The sequence below is a fragment of the Aulonocara sp. 'chitande type north' Nkhata Bay genome, linkage group LG17, assembly GCF_057382095.1.
Source record: "Aulonocara sp. 'chitande type north' Nkhata Bay isolate Kocher_YH1m ecotype deep benthic linkage group LG17, A_spYH_male_GT1.1, whole genome shotgun sequence".
In the NCBI taxonomy this organism is placed as follows: domain Eukaryota; kingdom Metazoa; phylum Chordata; class Actinopteri; order Cichliformes; family Cichlidae; genus Aulonocara; species Aulonocara sp. 'chitande type north' Nkhata Bay.
Window position 1 is genome coordinate 40,165,086 of NC_141360.1, and position 9,318 is coordinate 40,174,403.

Below are 9,318 nucleotides of genomic sequence, written 5' to 3' on the forward strand. Positions count from 1 at the left end.
TTTTACTCTGCTGTGAGGTCGTGAATCTCTGATTTTGGCGTCCGCCGTTATAAATCTGCGACTAAACCGTACGCAGTATGTCACTATATCACGTTACGCGTGTGGTTTCCGTCTGGCTTTGTTTATCAAACACCACCAAACTGTGCTACACAGACCATTTATAGGTTGATTTGTACCCACGAATATATATTATTTGTCACGAATGATTCAAGTAGTCCACGAGAGCTTTTGCTGACCTAGATTAATCAAAATAATTTCAGAAAGAAAAACTCTTCCTGAGCTCTTCCAGGCTTTCAAGCAGCAAAACTCATAATCTATATACTGTCAAAACACAGCTACAATTTATCAAAGAGAGATAAAAGCCCAACGTTATTGTAGCTGAACATCACTTGATAACTTTCTGCTGCTTTAAGTCGAAAAGATTTCTTTTACATTTTATTTGCAGCGGGTGAAAATATAAGTAAACTCCAACAGTCGGCCTTAAATTATGTCGCAGAGTGAAAGCTTTAGTCGTGTAATGAATTTCTACTCTAATCCAAGTACAAGAGCTGCGTTTCATTTCAATCCAATAGAACAGAGATTTTAGCTATGCAAAGCTTCCCGATATGAAACTCATATTATTGCTTTTTACCGTTTCCCCTTCACATTCAGCCTTCAGTTGAATTTAGAGTGACTCAAGTGACCGTGAAATGGCATTTCAAACTAATATATCGTTGCTCATGACTTATGTTTCCCTTAAAGGTTTGTTTCTTTCCTTCTTTCAATACCATCACACAGCATGTCTAATCTTGTCTTGCAGCTGTGCAGGTTTCTGCTCAAACTGTTAGTTTTGAAAAGAAGCAGCAGCCCATATATAGCAAATGACAGTCAGCTATAAATGCAAAAATGTACTTTTTTCTGGCAGCACATTATTGACCCTTTGCAACCTCTTGTGTCAAGTATCGTCCACATTTTATGTGGGAGAGAAGACGATCGTGCATGTGGGAGTGCTTAGCATCGAGACCGAGTTATGCAGATCAGTCGGTTTAGCATTGTGAGAAATCGCACGATAAGATGTTGCGGTTTTAGGTCTCGTGTTGCGCTGCCAGTGGCAGAGCAGTTTTGTCTAATGATGCATCTGGAGCGCTGTTCAGTGTCTGTATTTCACAGCTTTACAGACCTCAGAAACATATTGATACGAGGACAAAAGGGAAAGGTGAAATCACTGCTGCGCTGTTTGTTCAGAAAGCCAAAAAGGCCCAATTTCTCTGCAGCTTTATTCAAAAAAGGCTCCATCTGCCCCACGCCATCTCACACTGTTCATTACTTATTAGTCTGAAGAGCTGTTATAGACTTAAGGTCAGAAATTTTCATTCAGCCTCAGCGGAACAATTCAGAAGCTCATGAATGAGTCAAATGTCCTTAAAGAGAACTGATTTATTCATTTTGCCCAAAGTGGTAAAAATGTCTGTCGGTGTGCCTGCGCAGCCAATAACATTTAATTTGGTCTGAATATTTTCACTCTATAATAAAAGTATTCAGGGCATGATTTTAGTCTGTTTTCACATCTTTGGATAAATGCTCCAGCAGCTTTCCCTTTTAGCTCACTGCCACCTTTAACCGCTAAAAAAAAAGAAAAAAAAAGCAACTGACAAAATCACAGGATTAAGAATACAATAATGGTGACGTCACCCCGGTGCCTGATGGGCATCCATACCATAATATCGGCAGTGTTATGCAAAGGCTTCATGGAAACAGTCTTCCTCTCAATAGGAAACCTTGTTATGTGAAAACCTGCAGTGATGTTTGTAGAGCAAATTAAAAGCCTCAGCCGGACATCTAACATAAACACTTTGTCAGGATGAAATGAAGTGGAAGGTGGAAAATTAGCCCATTACCTAATATTAGACTAACATTTTCCAGCCTTCAACATGAGGCATTTAAAAAGTCTTTTTTCTGCAATTTCTTATTTAAAGGAAGAGATAAGGTGTTTATTTTGGGAGAGTTGGATGGAAATGTTATTACTGCTCTCATGTAGAACTGGCAGCAATCTGTACTGCTTGTTTTCATTCGTGTGATGGAAACAAAGGAGAAAAATTCTCTCTGTTTTTACAAATCCACCTATTTCTTAAAAGGCTTCCTCCCACAGTCCAAAGACATGCAGTTAGTGGGGTTGGGTTAACTGGTCATTCTAAATTACCTATAGATGTGAATGGTTGTTAGACCTGCGACAGACTGGCGACCTATGCAGGGTGTCGCCCTCAAGAGAAGCTCAAGAGAATAGATGGATGCATTTGATCTGTGCAGCTTGTATCATTTTGAAAAGCTGTATATTTATTTTATTTAAGCCCACTGATGTGTGTGTGTGGGAGCCAACAGGAAGTCAGGCTGCTTGGTCGGTCAGAGTGACTCTTATTCATGCATGATCTCCAATGGCTCAGTCACACTAGAGTAAAAATAGTATGACAACCTCCTTATGACTATAGGGAAAATGGGCAGTTGTCTGATGATTGCATTGAGTTTTTTCTTTTTTTTTCTTCATTCAGTGGGCAAATGCAAGAAGTTGCAGTGACCAACTGGAACACGCAAAAACAACGGCAACTGCACAGGTCGCCTGGTGGGTTTTCAAAACATTTTGCACAAGCTGTTCAATAATTACAGCCAGTTTCATGCATAGTCCACCATTTTTAAAAGTTCCAAATTAATGGGACAGGTAACTGACAGGCAGGTGAGGCCTGTAAATGCTAGATTTAACAAAATGCTGCGAAACTCACTGGACAGTGCTTCATATTGCAAATGGATTTATCCCTTATTAAATGCAAAGCTGAGGGCAGAAATACCCCCAGATAAACAGACACTGAGGATGAGGAGGTCGGCGAGCATGTCAAGGGAAAAAATGCACCATTTATTTGATTTTTAAAGGTAAGATTTTCAAATTCATTTTGAGCCTCTGAAAATGCAGAACTGTGTATAAAAATGACTTCGGCAGCTTTAATGGGGACTGTGCCCAGATTCCCTGATGCTATGCTACACTAAGCTAATTGCTTTTAACATTAGTAAGGAGAGTGGTATTGATCTTCTCACACACCTCGGGAGAATAACGCACACTAGCAGCATATACCCAAAGCATTAAAATACTCCCTTAAACGTGCATCTAGAACTCTTTGGAAAGTTTTCTGTGAGAATCAATTTATGAAATAAAGTCGTGCTGACAGCAGTTTATGCTGCCAGTGAAGAAGAAGCAAATCCGAAGCAAAATACTTGATTCCAGTGAATCTGAGATGTTTGGTCTTTCTAGTGAGCAGAAAACCACAGAGATTGCAGCCTTCCTTCATTTCTATTTAAGCCTCTGGGAGCTCTCCACACACACTCCCTTTTCCGTGTCTTCACACACAGCTGCACGTACAGAGCTATTTAAACCACCTGCGTCCGCTAGCTCAAGCTTTACAGACATTTTCTGAGACTATTCCATCGAGTTCAGGGTAATAGAGGAGCAGGGAGACGGTGAACATGTGATCAGCCTTTGCCTTGTGGAGTCACGGATTGTGAACGCACAACACACCCAGCGATGAGAAATTCAGCACCACCTCCACAGCAAAGATCTCATCTGTCATACTGCAAAGAATAAAGTCCTACACTGAATAGATATGCTTACAGGAGATAAGCATTTATGTGTAAGTGTTAGCTCTGTGTGACAACAGATTGAGATGACAAATCCATTTAGGCCTATTTATACTCTGAAGCTGGGCTGCATTTTATTTGCAACCCAAGAGGGAAGAAAAGGATTTCGGTGAATTGAAAATGGAACAAAAGGTGGAAGTGAATGCAAATCAATTCAGTCTCAGCTCTTGGATCCGAGAAGATTGACTGAATTTCACATGCAAACAAGCCGTCACTGATTTTAGCTATAATATCTCTTTAAATACACCTTGAGGCTATCTAAACTGTAGTAGAGATCAAAACAATGCCACTACTGCAATACCACGAGTCATATTTTTCACGAGCATCCCCGCTGATCTCATAGCCTTTTCTTCTACTTGTCAAATGCAGGCCCTGGGCTTCAAGACAGATACGATTGGACTCCACAGCTATCATTGAGATGATGCCATCATGCATGACCAACTGCATTTGTTCAAATTATGAAACTGTGCATTTTGTACTTCTAATTAGATGCAGAGTCTCCTGTGATGAATCCCACTCGACCCGCATCCTCCGACCAATCCGAGGATGTCTGTTTGCGTCATCTTATTTAATGGTGAGTGCAACACGTGTGTATGTCACCGCAAGGTTAGGACATCATCATGTGGCGTGTGTGTCTGTGTTTATCTTGGTGTTTGCATATGGATGAACTTATGTGTAGAAAGTGAGCAAATAAAAAGATTGTCACATGTGTGTGTGTCTGTTTGTGTTGGGTTTTTTCAACCACGGGGATTTACTACTTAAGTAATGCAAGCATGATTAGGAAACATTGCCATCTGGTAGTTTGAGGGGGTGCTGAGACACATGCACACGAGCATGTGCGCTTGCTCAAACAAACACACAACAATGCACACATGCAAACAGGTGCACGAGACGAGACGCGCTCAGAAATGCCATCATGTAATAAATAATTCAAATAAACTGAGAAAAGACAGCTACATCCTTCACTGTCCTCAGATTCTCATCAGGCAATCACACGCCTACAGTATGCTCACAAAACACATACGTAAACATTGCTACTGCGCCACAAGAGGTTTGTCTGTGTCGGCTGCTGATTTCACAGATTCTTCCGCTAATATAAAGCACGGTGCACAGGTACACTGCAGATTTACTTTGATTATCGTTTCCCTTGTGAGAAAATATTCACCATCTTTTATCTCAGGTGAGAATAAACTCACTGTGAGGTCTGCAAGCAAAAATAGATCATTCCCAGGTGATGTTTCTTTAAAATCCCTTTCTGGATTACATTTAAAGCTATTTTATGTCACTTTTTCTTTTTTTAAACTGCTGTCTCATGTGCTAAACAATTGCTGTTATTCATGTGCACAGCAGCTTGGATCAGTCTGACCTTGAAAGCCACAGAGCCGAGTGGATGAACCAAGCTCAGTTGTGGGGTGACTGTTGTTTTTCTCCATGATTATAGATATAATACTTCTTGGTGGTCAGATTTTTTATTGTGATAAAGGTGTCAAGAAATGATACCTTTGGATGGTAGGCAGTAAACCGAGGTATCAGTCTTGACCTCATCTGGGAAATTTGTTGCATTTATTTAATTTCTTAATAAGCAGTGGAGCAAACTTGATTATCACAGCATCTTTAGCTCAGAGACGACCTTTCCCCTTTTCTGCCAACGTGGCTGCTGATGCCTAAATATCCAGTTACGTACATGATTTGATGTCATTTTAATCAAATAGCCAACACATGATTGAAGTGCAGACTTTCAGCTTTAATTCAAGGGATTCAACAGAAATACTGCAATAACTGTTCAGGAATTACAACATTTTTTATACACAGTGCAGAGGCTCAATATTAATTGAACAGCTAACTGACAGCCAGTTTTATGGCCAGGTAAGGAAGCAGACGTAGTACCTGAAGTTGATTTAAGGTGTTGCATTTTTATTTTACAGCTTTTCAATGTAATTTTACATATGAGGATGGAGGGAGGCTATAATTAGTCAGGAAAGTAAACTTATCAGAGAGATAGCAAAAGCTTTAGAAGTTGGCAAATTGAGAATCGGTTACATTTTTATAAGGAAGAAATACAAAAAAGCCTGAGAAACCACAGAAACGATCTTTGGATGATGACGGAATAGTTTCCATTGTTAGGAAAAACAACTACACAAAATCCATCTCGTATCTCCGGACTTAAATCTACAGCAGAAAAGTTGGGAAGAGTTAACTGTGCTTTCAGACTGCTGCTCAGGAAAGTTCATTTGAAATTGCTAATTTCACACTCTTTACCCTGATTACCGATCATGACAGATCATGTTCTCTGGGACCAACTGCGTCACGCTCTGATTTTTTTCATAAAGCGACATTAAACAAATATGAGTGTAGTGCTGTATAAATAACTGCTCTTCACACATATGCTCATGTCTCATTTAGAAAGCGTGCGCTGTTTTACTTTTCGGTGTGTGAGGTGTGCTGAGAGGTGCTGCCTACACACTGCTACTTCACTCTCTCTGAGTTTAACTGTCAGTCCTCACAGCAGGATTTCCAGACATGACTCACTGGCATAACCCTGCATGTGTGAACACACACACACACACACCTCATAATTGCTGGCATCAATACAGGTTATACAAGTAAATGTGGGGGCAACACTTTAGTCATTTTTATTCCTGCTTGATGTTCAGTCTAAGCTTAGATGACTCCACACAAACAGAGAGAACCAAACAGTGTGGGACACAAAACTTTCTTTCACATCTGCACTGAAGATACTCACAAAAACAAAATTGCACCTTCGTGGAGCCTGACTTATTCATCAGTCACACATCCAGCTTTTTACAGCAAAGAAATGATCGAACAAATACAAATGTCCTTTTTTCCTTACCTCTTTCAGAAGGGCTGAGAACATCATGAAAAAACGTTACACACTCTGTGCACCATCTGTTTAAGCTCATCATGTCAGGCAGGTGCCTCAGGTCAATCCACACACACACGCACGCACGCACACACACACACAAACGCACACAGAATAAAAACAGCTTGAAAAACAGACATTTCACTGTCTTACATGTTATTTAAAGGGCTGTGTAATATTTGATGAAATACTTCATTTAAGACTTCACTATTTGTTATATTTAACACTCATGTTGAAAATGTTAAATAGAATGATCTGAGTCATTCGTTTGCTATTACTTACTCTTTTTTTTAAATGTCACTACGATCCTTTTTTCTTGGTAAATAAGTATAAAGTGTAAATGCACAATTTGAGGTTGTTGCAACTGAATTTCCATCATGCTTGGATCTTAAATTTGACCTGGAGTGGTTTGTGTGCCATTCTGATTCTGCAGACCTGCAGTCTGAGAGAGCAAGTAACCATCCAAGAGCCTGACAGGTTTGTTATTTCAATCAGCAGACAGTTTGTCTGCAGCTCCGGGTGAGCACAGCGATGCACAAATAGTTCAGTGGTACATACATGAAAAAAAAATTACCCATATAGTCAGTCACTCGCATGTTTTTACAAACAATTTTGAATCAGGTTAAAAATCACACACTCACGCAGCTGTAGTGTCACCAGTGTGCGCTGGCCGTGTGGAGTGGAGAGTTGTGGACCCAAATGCAGACAAATCACACGCGGAAACGTCGATACTAACAAAAAGCGAGCCGTTTGAAAAGGCTGGTGAAAATAATACAAAACAAAACGTTAAAGGCAAAAGAACATGAAACTGAAGAATAACCTAAACTGGGAAAACTAACATAAAGCAAACAAACTGGGAACACGGGGAGACGCGGAAGGTTAACAGACAATCTGACGGACCGAAAGACGGCTAAACACCTAAATACACACGAGGGTGACGAGGGAAAAGGAAACACGGGAACGCAGCTGGGACGAATGAACGTGAAGACAAGACAGGAGGAAGCAATCTGAACACACAGAATGTGGGACGCAAGACTGTCAAAATAAAACAGGAAGCACGGGGACAAAGACACGCAGGCTTGTAATAACATCAGGGAAATAGAAACGGGAGGCAGAGCACGGACATAACTAAGAAACAAATACAGAGAACCTGATGGCCTGCTGACATGAAGGGAGAAAAAGACATCACTGAGACACACAGAGGACGAGGGAGTTGTGGACACGGGGACCTGACTTACAGACTGCACACACAACACCAAAACCAACATAGGGGGGAAGCAGACACAAGGACACACACATGAACAGAGACAGGGACACAGTGGACAAAGACACGAGATGAACCTAATAAACAAGGAATTAAACTGTTCATAAGTAAATTCAGAGACGTAATAAGAATGAAATCTTAACTAACCAGTTACCCAAAAATAATCATAATAATAAACACAACAGACACCAAAACACAAGAAAACACTGGGTCACATGACCCAGACCCTGAACATGCTAAAAGGTTCCTACAGAATCAACTCTAAACTCTTGCATTAGCCTATAATATGCTGCTAATCCAGCATGCTTTACTGAGATCATGTGCGAAACACTTTATAGACAGAGAGTTACACCGCAGCCAAGTTTTAGGCTGTGTGTAGATTCCATTAAACCACTGAGGGAAATCATACTGCGCTGTCTCTTTATTTATGCCTATAAATGTTTGTCTTCATGAATGCCAGCGGTAGAGTGAAATGTAATGTGTGTTGATGGAGTTCATGTCACGGTGGTGGAACGGACTCGGGCGCAGACTGAGAAAGCACGGTTCAACAATACTTTATTAATCCCACTGGTGCGCTATGTACACGTGAAGGGGGGGAAACACCAGGGTCCCGGGGATCAATAGGCTGGGGAAACACTTCTTCGCACTTGCTCCGCTCCCTGTCCAAACAATCTCCACACAAGCAGCCCACTCATGCTCACGGGGTCCAGGGGTCACAAAAGGGCTGATCCAGGTAAACCTATTAACACAGACGAGGGTAAGTCGGAGGCAAGCACGGGAACAACAGAATCGCAATGAAGCCAGGCAATGCTAACGAGAGTTACTCAATATTCCAGCGACGAGTAGCTTAAGAAGAGCTGCAAACCACCGGAGATCAGCTGCAGGTGCGTGGGCCAAGGGCGGGAGCCCATTCAGAGCTCCGCCCAGGCAGACAGGTAGGAGAGAGAGAGAGAGCGCAAGGCCACACTGTGGCCACACTGGGCTGGCCGGGGAGGCACAGGGACCAGGACAGTTCAGTCCTGTTTTTGTTTTATCTATGAAAAGGCTCCAGTCCAGTGAAAGGGTAAGTAAGGTCAGGTATCCTTTATTGATCCTTGCAGGGGAGCTCGTTCTCTCCATTTATTCCATCAGCCCGTCCTAAATGTTAAGAATAGTGGAGTCATCATGGAGCACCTCAGGGCCTTGTGCCTTGGTCAATAACAAAGTGACATTAGGATTAACCTGAAGAGCCTCGCTGTGAGGCTATAGTGAATTTTTTATCACTGCCTCCATCAAGGAGGTTTTTTTCAGTTTGTGTTCGTGTCATTCTGTCTGCAAACACACAAAAAGGTCAACTTATAACTTATAACTTAGAAACTATGACTCTTACAAGTGAAGTGTGCATTGTCAACATATAGAAAGCACCATATAAAGATTTAAAATATTATAGCACCAACTCCATAACCAAGAAGGCCCAACAGCATTTCTACTTCCTGCTGAAGCTGAGAACAGCCCATCTCCCTCCACCCAGTCT

At 41.4% G+C, this 9,318-nt stretch overlaps 1 protein-coding gene across 1 annotated transcript in view; it reads right to left on the minus strand.

Moving 5' to 3' along the window:
• Positions 1-7,197, minus strand: part of pde4ba (phosphodiesterase 4B, cAMP-specific a) — a 229,487-nt gene extending 222,290 nt beyond the window's left edge. The window contains exon 1 of the mRNA XM_086270260.1: positions 7,183-7,197. The gene's annotated coding sequence lies outside the window, so the exon portion shown is untranslated. The remainder of the gene's footprint in view (positions 1-7,182) is intronic.
• Positions 7,198-9,318: the final 2,121 nt, after the last annotated feature.